Raw genomic sequence first — 14,788 nt, 5'->3', positions numbered from 1 at the left:
CAGAAAGAGGTCCCAAAGCAATATGCTTGAATGGATCCTCTTATAATAAAATGGATAAACTAATAATTTTTAGACATATTTTGCCTGGCAGGCTGTGTTCGTCTGCCAAATGTGCATGCGAAGATCCCTGAGGTTTTCAGTTTAAGTGATGACGCAGTTTGCCTTGTGAACAGTTTTCGTCGAAACTGTATTTACTATGTTCGTCTTTTATGAGTGGCTAAATGTGCGAAGCGTGGAAAAGGAAGGGTGTTTGCTAAACTAGTGGAGAATGAATTTACTTGTGTAGTATTGGATGGGAAAAACTTTTCTTCTTTCCTGCATCTCTCATTTGCTTATTCGTCCTAGCCCCAAGCTGTGATTAACCGAGCGTTTCGAATTTGACCTAATTGGTTGTTATCCCCACTGAGGGCGGGGACATCAAGAAACCACCAAAGGAGGCTATTTTGGTGGTACAGGGTGCTGGTTTCGTCTGGTCTGTTGGCGAGGCAGTCACCTGTATATAGTTCGCTGCTTGTTATTTTTCATTCTGTTTTATTTCTTATCTTTTTACCTGCAAATAAACAGTTAACTCTCCAGAAGTTAACTCCGAGTAACGTAATCGAGCAAGTCGAACATGGGAGACGTTCTGCATCCGCTTACCATTATCACTTTTCCTTTCCTCTCAATGACATCAAGAGAGAGAAGGGAGGAGCTCAACTGAAGGGTTACACTGTCATATCCGCTGAGAAGTCCGACCCCCAGGAGTCCGCACCACCGCGGGGCATAATAATGGTGCCTTTCGAAGATAGCAAAAACGAGCGCCCGTGAAAGCAATTACGACGTCTCTTCGTAGAGTCACCCAAAGCGTGGAAGACAGGACCGACCGTTCCTATCTTGTTCACCGGTCCCCTCGTCACCCTGGGTGTAGTAGCTGCGTTGCTCTTTCCCCTTCCCTTTTTGTTGTTGACGTTTTGCTGTTGGAAGCACTCCTGTTTGAACTAGAAAGCAAGCGAGTGTGAGGGAGGCAAGCGTGAAGAAAACCCCTACAGAAGAGGATGCTGATACCCTTGCAGAAGAGAGCGATGTGATATGTGCTTTTGATATACTTTGTGCTGTGGGACCCTCGGTTCGAGGCTGAACCCGACCCATGGGGGAGCGCCCACCTCGCAAGACATTTTTGATTGGTGAATTTATGCTCTGGGCGGACCACTGAAAATGACCGCCCTATTCTTTCGTTAACCAAAGCTTTAGAAACGCCAATGAAAGGGCGAGGGAGCAGTCCAGTACAGTCTGAGTTGGGACTCCATGCTTAGCATGTAACGCATTTATACTTAGGCTCTTACCATTTAGGCCGATGAGCAAAGTAACGCAAAGTTTGCTTTTGGTGTAAATTCATTTCTGCTGCTTACAGTTTTACTCTCCGTATGTATCTTTATTGGAAACATATCCTCTGTTGTCATCTTCTACAAGTACACTTTTCTGGTCACCTTCATCCACGCCAGACTACACGACTGGAAGGATTTGGAAACCTTTATGAAGGAAACTAACATCGGAATTGTCAGCATCATCATCATCATCAGCCTGACTACGCCCACTTCAGGGCAAAGGGCTCTCCCATGTCTCTCCAATTAACCCTGTCCTTAGCCAGCCGCGTCCACCGTATAGCACCGTCCGCTGCGTTACAGGTCTGACCGCCACCCCGGCCAGCTGCTCCGCAGCCACTGGGGACTGAGGGCCGAGGGTTAATTGGGTTGTTCATAGAAGGTTGCGACCAAGTACTACACCAGGGTGGCCAAATCCTGCTCTGGTGAGGAAGTGCGTTGTCGGTTCTAGGCACCGAGATCAGGCCGCACCCCAGGCCTGTTCGTATAGATTTATCGACACATGGATTGACCTCTCTCTAAAAGGAAACTCCATGTGTCGGAATTCTACTGAAGCCAGAACTTCTCCAATTCATCTTTTCTGCTGTAGTTGCGTCTTTGGTTCCGCTTTTTCATGAAATGGCCGGGGGGCGCGCTCATCGAATGTCGCGGACTGACGTTCTAAAAGTTATAATGCTACTGTGTCATCATGAGGACTAACTTAACAGACATTGTGACGCGGCATTTAGGCGCACGCCACGAGAGGATCAAAATTACCCCTTGACTTTGCTGCACAGGGTGAGGACAGCTGCGAACAGCGATGTGGATTTGGCGATGAATAACAGGAAGTAAGGCGCTGCTCTGCAGCTACCATTCAGAGAAGAAAGCCCAGTCCACAGACTGGGCATAGACAGAGTAATGTAATCTTCCACTCACTCACACCAAACAGTGAAAATTAAGAGTAACTCCACATCGCAGCAAGACTGCAAAACGGAATAGTGCCTTTAAGTTCGTTTCGACGTTTCTATTTGGTCTCCAACGCTTTGCCATGAGTAGGCACCTCTGTGTCAAACAAAACAAGTATTAAATTAGAACTCATCGCCGTATCAGTGATTTCACGATAAAAAGTACGGACCGACTCCTGTAAAGGCCGCCGCGGTGGCTCAGTGGTTATGGCGCTCGGCTGCTGACCAGAAAGACGAGGGTTCGATCCCGGCCGCGGCGGTCGAATTCCTTTGGAGGAGAAATTCTAGAAGCCTGTGTACTGTGCGATGTCAGTGCGCGTTAAAGAACCCCAGGTGGCCGAAATTTCCGGGGCCCTTCACTACGGCGTCCCTCATAGCCTGAGTCCCTTTGGGATGTTCAACCCCCATAAACCATAAACCAGACTCCTGGAAATCCGATCACTGGAATCTTAACCCCAACAGCTCCCCTGATCGCTTCTCGTGAGAGATTTTTTGGCAGAGCACGGAAACACACAAGTCTACAAACTTTCCTTCCTGAGAAGACCTGTCTTTGCGGAACATATGGCTATCTAAAACATGGAGTAGCATAGCGCGCAGAACTAGCGAGAAAATAAAATACAATCCAGTAATGGAACTGTGACCATCATAAAGAAATAATACATCGCACTATGCACCGAGAAGCAAAACGATACAGTGTGGGCTTTGGAGAAAGACGAAGACGGCGTTCCGAACGGTCGCGTTTTTTGATGCTCTCCGCAGAAATGGATAAATCGGCCCTAGGCCGAGGTACTGTTGCGGCTTCTGCTGCCAGTAATACTTACCGTACTGTTCTTCCCCGTCTGCCTGCTGGTAAGCTGGTTTTTAACTCCGTATTTCTTCATGCGGACCTTGCTGGCCGTCCCTATCGTGCCCAGGACTTAAGAGATGCCTTACGGGGTGTCGTTGACCTCTGTGACATCAGCTCTATCGGACAGTTTCAGATGTCTCACGTATGGATGATAACATGCAAGACAGCGTTAGCGAAAGCTAAGCTCGTGAGCACTCAGGAGTTACAAGTGAAAAACCGCCGTTGTCTAGTAATTGACCCGGAACCGAAGACAGTAAAGCTCAAGATACTTTGGCTCCCTGAACATCTTGAAGATTTTTACATTCGGGACGCCCTTCGCGCTTGCGGAACGATTACGTCCATCACAGTGGAGCACTGGAGGGTTCCAGACATGGAGGGCATGCGCACCTTGAATCGAGACGTTGCCTTGACTCTTGCTGATGGCGTCACTGTCAATGACGTGCCTCACATTTTGACAATCTGCGGTGTACAATGTCTGGTTTTAGTGCCAGGAAGGCCACCACTGTGTCTCCGTTGCCACAAGGTTGGCCATATACGCCGTCATTGCCGCACTCCTCGGTGTGATGATTGTCGGCGTTTCGGCCATACTACAGAGTAGTGCGTAGTGTCGTATGCTGATAAGCTACGCGGTGGCACCCGTGCCATGGACGACGCATTGCAGGAGCACTTGATGGACGCAACAGAAGTTTTGGATGCTGCTGGTGGCACGCCAGCCGTTGCGCCCATTGACTCAATGACTACTGACCCGCTGTCTGGCCCCGTTCCTGTTGTGCAGCATGAGCCTACCCAGCCTTCACAGATGGAGCAGCTGTCTGCAGATGATGAGCGCGATGCCTGGCGGAGCAAGCTCCAGCTATATGTAGCGTCAGTGATGGCGCTCTTGGCGCACGTGCCTGTGCTGTGCGTGGGCCAGAGGAAGACTAGGGCGACGGTGTGGCTCTGGTGCCGAGTGTCTGCACTGCTACATCTTCTGAGGCTCCTGCCGGATGTGCAACAGAGTGCCAACCTGTCACTTCACTCCCCGTCGGCAACTGTGATGCCGATGAGCAAATTTTAAGTGCGGCCTCGAAGCGCGGTGTCTCTCCGAGTTCTGCGTTCTCTGAGGAGGACAGTGTCCCCGCCAAGCACAAGTCCCGCCGTCGAAATTCAAAGAATAAGAAACCTCCTCGGCGCTCCAGATCAAGGAGAAAGGGCGTCAACTCTAGGGAGGTCTCACCTTCCGGAGTGATGCCCCCAGACACCGTGGATGCCTGATTGAAGCTCCAGTTAGCCACCATGGCGTCTAACCAGCAATTGACTGTCGCAACATTCAACATATGTGGACTCCGTTCAAGGCAGAAACAGGTACAGTTACGCCGATTGCTTTGGGGCAATCGTCTAGACATTGTCGCTATTCAAGAAACTAAGATAGAAAGTGAAGTGGATACAGAGATAGCCCTGCGACCTTTCCTAACAGATTACAACGTCTGTGTGTCGCACTCAGTGGGTCTTTCGGCAGGTTGCTTTCTTTTCTTAAAGAAGAGTCTACCTATTTCTGACTTTACGTACCAGGTTGACATAGAAGGGCGTCTGATATGTTGTGACTTTCGACTGCATGGCGAGTCGTGGAGGGTTATCAATGTGTATGCTTCAAATAATCCGGTGCAACGAGCAGTTTTTTTTTCATGCCATTGCAACTCTCCTAGGATGTGATCGTTATGTCGTTTTCATGGGTGACTTCAACTGTGTCTGCGAGCCACGCGATCGCACAGGTCCTAACCAAAACGCCGATAAGAGCTCTGGTATATTATTGTCTATTACCGAAAACGCAGGTTTAATTGATGCCGGATTGCCATCCGCCTTCACATACATCAGAGGAGCCTCACATTCACGCCTTGATCGCATTTACGTTTCCGTAGATCTCCATAAACGGCACATTTCATGTGATGTCAAGCCTGTTTCTTTCTCAGATCATGCTATGGTCATTGCGCGGATTGGAGAACGCGCCCGTCCCAAATTTCAGCCGCAGTGGGAACTGTGGAAGCTTAATTCCGAGCTTCTAAATGATGAGCATTTTCAGCAGCGCGTGATGACAGCTTTGGAATCTTAATTGGTCATGGATGTCCCATTATTTGCAACTTGGGAGATGTTTAAGGTATAAGTTCGTAGCATAGCTATTGAGATCGGCTCCGTGAAGTCTTATCTTAAGCATGGTGAGGAGAAACGGTTACTTCAGAGTCTTTATAATCTGCATGCGCTTGAATGTGAGGCTCCTGGCTTGTACACAGAGGAAATTGGTGCTGTTAAGTGCAACCTTCAGAAGTTTGATGCAGAACGCTATCGTGCGGCCCGTGTACGATCCCGCAGCAACCGTTCTCTGCACTCTGAGGAGCCTACTAGACAGGTCTTGCTAGATGAGCGTCGTCACGTGGCTGCCAAGCGAATTTCTGAGCTCTACTGTGGTGGTGCCCTGGTCACAAGTGCAGATGTCATAGTTACCGAGTTTGAAAGCCACTATAGCTCTCTGTTTGCTGCCACGTCTAGCACTGCTGATGATGATCATATAGCGCGATTGGTGTCCATGATTAACCCACTCAATGAGGATGAGTGCAAGGCAATAAGTGGCTCTTTAAGCTTGGGTGAATTGCAAGATGCAGTTGATCAATTGCCGCTCTCGAAAACTCCGGGGCCTGACGGCCTCTCAGGAGAATTTTACAAGGCATTTCAATCCGTTCTAGCCCCTGTCCTGCTCCAAATTTTTGAGACAAGTATTGATGTTGAATTTCTGCCTCAGTCATTTACGAAAAGTCATATTGTCTTTATACCAAAAACCGAGGATAAGGAAAAACTTCGATTTGTAGATGGCTACAGACCAATCACGCTTTCTAATGTAGATTATAAGATTTTTGCTAAAGTACTGTCAAATCGGCTGCAGCTTGCAATGTCTACTTTGATTGGGCCTCATCAAACATGTGGCTTGCGGGGACGATCAATACAATCTAACCTACATGTAGCGCGTATGGTGTTGCAGTATTGCAGTGACGCTCAAGAACAAGTAGCAATGCTGCAAATTGACCTGGCAAAGGCATTTGATCGAGTGTGCCATTCATTTCTTTTTGCACTTTTAAATCACGTCAATCTCGGTTCAATACTTTCTACTGGCATACGCCTTTGTTAGAAATCCTGTACCACGCGCTTGATTGTTAATGGCTGTCTCTCGCAACCAGTCCCAATTCAGTCTTCGGTGAAACAAGGGTTCCCACTGTCTACGCTCCTGTTCGCATTATACTTGGAGCCACTTTGCATAAGTGTTATAAACAGTAGAGCTGTCAATGGTTTCCGAATAATGGGCCACGAACTGAAGGTATTGGCTTATGCAGATGACCTTGCGTTTTTTTGTACTGATAAGCCAAGCATCGATGAGGTTATTCGTTTAACGGAGGACTTTGATTCGGTGTCAGGAAGTCGGATTAATCGCTCTAAGAGTTGCGGTCTTTGGTTTGGTAGCTGGGGTTCGACACCTGCTGAATATGCTGGTATAACATGGACATGCAGGCCACCAAAGTACCTTGGCGTCCCTCTGAGTGCCTATAAGCATAGCGCACATTATTGGAAAGACCGCGTGTCAACTCTTCAGCGCTAAGCTCAAACGTTTGTCCCCCATGGCCTCTCAATTTTTGGCAGGGCGACCGCCTGTAATCTGTTTCTCGCCACTAAAATATATTATGTACTGCAAATTATTCATTGCGCAAGACTTCCTATCCAGCGTTTTCACAGGGTTTTCGCTACTTTTGTGTGGGATTCGTCTTTTGAATCCATGAGGCGTGATAACCTTTTTCGGCCTGTAAGCGCTGGCGGCCTTGGTCTAGTTCACCTGTATGTCCGACAGATAGTGTCACGTTTCATGTTTTTCCGTGACACTACACACCCAATAGTACGTTCATTCCTGCAAACAAATTTAGTTCATGTTTTACCCAACCTCATTGTGTCTTCCAATGTTTGTGACCGTCCGTGTTTGTGGGGCATAATGCAAGAGGTGTATTTGGCTGTCCGTTTCCTACTTGTTCGTTTTTCTCCTGAGTTCCTTTTTTTAGTGTCGAGGAAAAAGTTGTATAAGGATTTGATTAGTATGCTCTTCCCTCCGCCCATGTACCGCTCTCTGTATGTTGGTTTACCGGGGCATGACGTACTCAAAAGAGTACGTAAGATGCCAGTCTCGCCGTGTACAAAGACCTTTTTTCTTTAAGTTACACACCGGTACGTTGCCCGTTAGAACATGGTTAGATAAAAAGGGCATTTTTGTGTCTACCGTAATTGCCGCCTTTGTGATGAACCCGTAACAATTGAGCATTGTTTCATCAGTTGCAAAGACGCAGTACTCTTCTGGGATATCCTGCAACGCACTTTTAAAAAAAGAATTCATCTGACTCCACATTCTGTTCGCTATCTCACTGCGCTGCCATTTGTTTATGAACCCCTGGACATGTTCTTTCTGATTGGACTGCACAGCCTCTGTAAAACCCGCATGATGGACAGACACTGTGAACCTGTTGTGTCTACAAAGGATCACTTCAGTCGAATGGTTGTTCATCTAAGAGACGTGTATGCCCAGACTGAGTACGAACCGGAGTGGCACTCACTATTAGTGATGTGCTCTGCATTGCCCCTTTCCTAGTGTATGTCTTTTGAATATGTATTGATTACCACTGTTTTCATAATGGCTTGTATATAGTTCATGTACATAGAACATAACATCACTGTAATAAATACCATGTTGAAGAAAAAAAAATACAGTGTGGGCTTTCAAGAGTGTACCATGAATGGACGGGATGGTCGTCGTCCCAGACTGCCATTATTTTTTGTTTTCATAAAATGCGAAGAGGTCGGAAACTTTACGGACACACATATTATTTGAGTGGTATTAAGCGATAAAATTAAAAACGCAAAGAACGTGCCTCTCAGCAACTAGGAAATTGTTCGTTGGTATTTTGTTTGAGGTCTTGATTTGGTCACTGCACAACATGACTCCATCCATTCGCAAGCTAAGTGGCACCTGCGGCATCAAATAAGTCATTTTGCTGTAGGGAACGTATCAATCACCTACAACATCTGAAACACCCGGATATGTGTCTTTTTTTTTCTTTTTTTAAGAATAGAAAGCCCTCTTCAGCTCCTCTTTTCTGTAAGATTGCTTGTTTCGAGTAAAGACTTGTTTCTTAGTATACTAGGGAATAGAAAGAAGTGTTTCTTGTTTAGTCCTATCTCTTCCTGCAAGGAATGTCCATCGTACCATTACTAGCCAAGCTGGAATGAAAAAAACAAATAAAGAAAAACCGCACCTGTTCTAACGCTAGTTTCCATACTCACATGTATTTGTCAGGTACGAAGCGAAAATATGCTAATATGGAAAGTTAAAAGAAAAACAGAAGAGGGGGAAAGGACGTGTGAAGTTCTGCACCCAGCCGAGTGCAGTTCCTAGTCTCGTGCGCACGGTGGCGGACGTCCGCAATCTTTCTGCACTTTCACCTCGCGCAAACTCCTTATAAGCAAACACAATCGTAGAAATAGTGTTTACTTTTCTGGGCTGCTTGTGGGTAGTTTTCGCCCGCTTGTGTCCCACTTGGGATCGCCAGCGGAGTTCCGGATACCGTAGGGCGGCAGTTGTTTCTGCTCAAACAAACAGGAAACCCTCGTCGCCGTGCAATCTATGCGATAACGAGACTACGAGGGGCTTGAATACGAGTACGCTGTTCAGACAGAGACAGCGCAGCTGACGGGGACTTCATTAGGGGCGGCTGCACTCCTCGCTCTGAAGGAAACGCGAGTTCAGGAGGAAATGCACGTTCTATATAGCCTCTCTTCAGTAAGCGGAGAAGGATACCGGCGCGGCGATAAGAAAGGAGCTGATAAGGTGGAGAGCATTGGCCTCAAATGATAAGGGCTTCTGAACAGAGTCAAAAACAGTCCGTTGCTTTCCGATTTGCAGCATTTCTTTGCCGCTGGGTGATCCTGATTTCCTAATTGAAACTCTTTGTGGGCTTCTGCAGAATAGGAAATGAAGGGGGGGGGTCATGTTAAATTAACTTGACCACGTAGAAGCAGTACTAAGGCTGCTGCGCAAGTCTGACGACTGCACGTTGCGTTGAGCACATTTATATGCAAATGAGGAGCACCAGCCGTGCGCTGGGTTCGGTATCGAACCCTAACGAACAGGCCTTCCTTCTAGCAGGTTGTGATTTTCCGGCCTGCGGTACGGTCATTGCCTGATCGTGCCTTCCCGGGCGCTGTTTTCAAAGGTGAGCCCTGCGGTTGAATTAAAACGTGGTCGAGCGTAATTTCGCGGTGATGCCGATTGCACGCGTTAAGGAACGCTGAGGCGCGCACGCTTCAATGCACCGAACGGCACGTATAAAGAGGTCCATGGACCCCACTTTGTTTTGCTACTGCTGGATCGGACCTTTCCCTGCACCAACATTAATTTGAAGCTGATGGCGTAAACTTTGACATGGATGTTTACACATGTTTAACAGTGTTATCCAAGACACACGATTATTAATGTTATTGCTGTAAAGGAAATTTTTATATTTGCAACGCACTTACCTGCATTTTAACCTTTTCCCTATTCGCAGTGTTCTCGAAAAAGGGAGCTTGGGATATTTTTAATTATTAAATGATTGACTCGACACCTATATTCTTTTTGTTTCTTTTTTCTGAAGTCTCAGTCAAGTACTATGCTGAACTGAAAAAAACCAGAGACCATATATACGCCGAGGCTACAGTTCGCAAAATTCTAAAAGGATGCTCTGTTCGCTTGTCGTGTCTTCTACAGCGCACTGCTGAATACAACTGAATTAAAGCGTATTTTACTTCTAGCGTTGTGCATGCCTCTTTTCAGTTTTGTTTTTTTCGCTCTGTATTCCTCTATTCACAGTGGTGGATAACAATACTTTTAGCCCCTGCCTATGTCTTCGTCACATATACTCGACGGAAATATCTTTCCTCCCTCCATTTTGTAATGAATATTTCTCCACCTCTCTTCTTTCATTGTTGTCCTAGCTTATCATTTTGGAAGTGCACAACCGGCAACATATTAGACGAAGCCAAGAAGAATTCCTTGGCAAGTTAAACGTATGCAGTCGCGTAGGGTCAGCGACGCTCAGAAACCCCTTGACGCTGCTGAGTGTTCAGTGCGCGGCCACTGCAACGTCAGACTTCGCGTCTATACGATCTCATCCTTGACCAAAATAGCGTCATATAATAAACCTCCTGCACTCAGCAGCAACCACAACGAGAAACCGGAGGCTGCGTAAGCACGCTATGTTTTCTCACTTCGACGCAAGGGGTCCCTTGTGACCTCGGTCCGGCAGAAATCGGTTAATGCGAACAAGACTAGGTCAGGTTGTGTCAACTTGACCTCTTTCCCAATCAGCTCGAGTTCGGCTCATATAAACAAACTTTATGATGAATAGGTGCAACCCAAGAGAACAGAAGATGCAGTGATGGGATAGAAAAGCAGCGATGCGGGAATATCGCATGCGTTACGTGTTGCCCGCGCACATTTCGGACATCGAAGTGCTTCCACATGTATGCAGCAGATCCAGTATGCATTCTGAATTGCGCCAACTTAGTAGACAGCAGCCAAAGGACGATTTGAATTATTCAGATTGTTATGAATGCGGTGAATAACCTTGTAATCACTGAGGCGTGATAAGCTGGATCGAAGAAAGATATGCCACCGGACAAAACATATCTAGAAAATGCGACGCATGTTCTGTGAATAATGAATGATTTTGAGCTGGTCTAAGTCTGCCTTAGCATGAGGTGCAACTGCCATTTGCTAGCTTTTTTTTACTTTTTTTTCAAGCAAGTGTGTGAAGTGCGTATTGTGAAACCACGGAGGCCTCGCTTCTAGTGAAAATAAAAGTCCTGACCGAAACTGACCGTCTCTCTCAGAGTAGAATAAAAGTTCAAGCAAAAATATTTAAAGGCACGTGAAATCACTAAGAGAAAATATTTGAACGATAAAGGAGAAAGAAAAATGACAGAAAAAAGAGTGCAACATTTTTATAGTGGACGCAGTACTACCGCGAAGTTTCAAAACCGTCACGAAGACGCATAAAAAAAGTACTCCGGAAGTTATATAATATAGAGCCGTAAAAACTGGCTTTAACTTGCTTATGACTAACGTGGGTATGGGCATATGGAGTTTAACGTCCCAAAACGACGTGGGCTATGAGGAACGCCGTAGTGCAGGATTCCGGATTAATTTTGACCACATCGGGGTTATTACTAACGTAAATAGCGTGGACGCGGAGAGAGGGATGCTAAACGTTTCTTAACAAAGTTTTATCCGAATATGTCTGGTTTGTTTGTTTGCTTGTTTGTTTGTTTGTTTGTTTGTTTGTTTGTTTGTTTGTTTGTTTGTTTGTTTGTTTGTTTGTTTGTTTGTTTTTTTTTTTGTTTGTTTGTTTGTTGGGTTTTATGGCACATAGGCAACGAATATGTCTGGATCGACCCGTTTGTTTTCATGACGGGTTAACTTGAGAATGTTTTTTTTTTTATCACACAGAGGCAGAGCTATATTAAAGTCTAATATAATTATTAGATTATTTACAAGCAATATGTCAGGTTTCAGAAAACATTGTCCCGAATGAGTAAAACTCTAGCCATGTGCCTTGGTGCCCAAAGAATGACCTAGCAGATTTTTTTTTTAATATGTTAGGTGACATTCGGATACAGCAAATACTAAAACAACCAGTGCGGTGGTCGAAACGTATTAAATACACTGAACAAATTATTTTCGCACCGTTCAGCCATTCAGCCATCGGAGATATTCAGTCAGTATGTGATGTTTTTGTTGCTACCATTGGATTGGTCATCACAAAACACCTTCTTCGTCTTCGAATGACTCTCTTGGGCCATACGTGTTCTCGCCTACCAAGATGATGATAGCGGCTTTGCACATATCTGGTCTTTGAGCTTGTCGGCATTCGTTTACTCTTTTTCATGCGGTAAAAATAAACGTCGCCAACAAAGTGCAGAAACGTACACGGCTCATCCAAAGGGCCCGCTGCTTATGCGCATCGTTTGCTCACGCTGGCGCAATCTTATGCTGAAACACTGAGAAGTAGAGGGAAAGGTAACATCCGTGCTCAGTTGCTCCTAAGTGTAAGATAGGCATTGAAGGAACCGAGATTTCTCCGTTGGCATACCTCTATAAAAACACAATATAAGATACGCTTGCCCTACGAGAAGAATGAATGAGTGAAAAAGAATTTACTGGCTGGACAGCTTATTGTTGTGAATATTGAAGAGAGGGCAGGAAAAAAAGAGTTCTGCAGAAAAAAAAAACGGAATTAGAATAAGAGCAACGAAAAAACCTTGTATTAAATTATTCTTACGATTCCAATTTTTTTTTAATTGTCAAAGGGCCCGGGACATGCTCATGGGTGCTCGATTGCGGAGCGATCCGCTTGTCGTGTGCTTCTACCATCCCTCTGTATTTCTGGCTCCAGGTCACGAACTCAAGGCAGTCCCAAAGGAGAAAGCGTACACACTCGCGGTATAGTTTGGTTCTTGACGTGCGGGCCAATCAGAGTTAGGTTTTAGCTTCCGATTGTTCGCGTAGTCTTCTGGCATTCCTTTTTTCATTAGCGTGCCTTCGAGCCTACTGCTGCGTCCGGTGAGAGGGCAAAAATAACAGTGAACGTCGTGCGCTAGGACGTGGCGCTTCTACGACTTCCCTGATGGTGGAGATGGAGCGTGGTAGGAGATGTGCGGGTAGTTTCTTTGAACTGCGTATTTGCTTAACTTGATTGTGTGCCAGCTGCGTTGAGAAAAAATATCGGGACAAGTTCAAGCGGGCAAGGTGAGTGACAGTCTAAGGTACAGAGAAAGAGCTGGATTGATGGGCTAACCAGAAAAGCTTGCTGTGAGGACGAAGGAAGGCAAGTAAATACTATATCTCAAATAACGAACCTTAAAAAGCGCTAGAGTACGAGAAAACTTCGACATCTGTATAAAAGAACGCGAAATTGTTCGAAATACTTTGATGTCATTAGGATAGTGTCAATTCGACCGTGAATTTGCGCATAAACTACTCGAGAAGTGAGGCATTTAGTTTTAAGCACGTTCAGAAAAAAAATGAAAAATATGGCTGCCAAGGCACAGCCAAGCCGTATACGGCACCAATTACAAAACAGCAGTGAAAGAACTTACGTAATATCTCATATGACCCAGTAGTAGATAAAACACTCAGATCGCACCTAGGCTGGCGGCTGCTGATGTAGCAATTGCAACTCTAAGATATTGGTGATAACCTTGCAAATGGTTCTAGCATAACGTTCTATCTATATAACTGTTCTAGATTAAGGGGAGAGGGATGTCTGACAGCTCTCTAGTCTAGTACTGGGTGTTGTTCGAGTCCTTGGATTTATCACGAAGGAGAGAAAATTTCGCATATTCTCTCCCATCGCGCCACAAATTGATCAATATTTTTCTTCCTTTGTGGTGCACACATCCCGATACTAACCAAGAATGTACAACTTTACTTTAATCTACTATTTTCCTCCGGGGCAAGAGACGTAATGCGCTGATTCAGTTTGTCTTCGGAAGAAAGTTAAAATCCAGAAGCGAACCGTCTGCTTACTATGCGTGTCAAGCTTCCGAGTTAGAGTCACCTTCACAGCACAGCAAGAAAGCATAATGATGAAAAACACATCACATCGATGACTGCGCCCTTCGGCCCACAGCAGGCGGTATACTGAGTGCGGACATTTTGGTCGCTAATGTGGATCTTGAACGTTGATTTGCTCCCTTGACCCGGAAGTGAGCAAAGTTTCCAGATAAGAAAGCGGGCCTGTTTTGTCGCTTTCCCGTTAATCTGCGATCTGCCGCCTCAGTCCGGACCCCGAAACTCGAACAGTTCTTCATCTGATACTATATGTGGGACGACTGCGATACACTTCGCATTTATCTTCTGCTTGTTGGCACTCGGAAGTAAGTGTGCCGGAAACAAGCGACATCAGTTCTGATAGCGTAAGCAGGGCGTGTAGCGAGTATAACCAGCGTCCTTCGAGCTATTGAAGAGTTCTGATATTACAGCAGTCTTCCTGCTTCTGTTTCTACAACAGTCACAAATTTTGTGCACAGCTCGGCAAGACCTGAGATAATGTTTTCAGTTAAAACAAGTTATTACCTTAAAATAGCTTACACTGCTTTTTATGCAAGAGACGTCCAATGAACAACATGCGGAGTCCTCCAGCGAACATAACAATATGCTGTGAAGCTATAAAGTTACTGACTTTTTTCCCCTTTTTTTAAGGCGAAAAAGCGCCAACGATCGCTCTACCTCCCACCCCTCCCTTCCTTCTAGCGCTATATCCTTTCCTAGGCATGGGTATAGAAAATTTTGCAACTGACGAGACACAGTAAGGAAGGCAACAATTGCGTTGTGTAATATGGATTACTGTGTAATTACTTGCCCAACAAGTTGCCTATATTATACGGAATCGCAGACCTGGCAGCCGTGGAAAGAGGGTTAGTGGCATAAAAAGTTATTTCTCGGCTTCTTTTAGGACCTGTGCTTCTGCGTAGTGAGAGTGGCTAAAGTCGTATAGCTTACCTCCACTTTGGAAACTCTAAAATGGGTGGGAGTC

Source organism: Amblyomma mixtum, chromosome 5 (genome assembly GCF_055824585.1).
Source record: "Amblyomma mixtum isolate Tamu chromosome 5, ASM5582458v1, whole genome shotgun sequence".
In the NCBI taxonomy this organism is placed as follows: domain Eukaryota; kingdom Metazoa; phylum Arthropoda; class Arachnida; order Ixodida; family Ixodidae; genus Amblyomma; species Amblyomma mixtum.
This window is presented reverse-complemented; position numbering follows the sequence as displayed.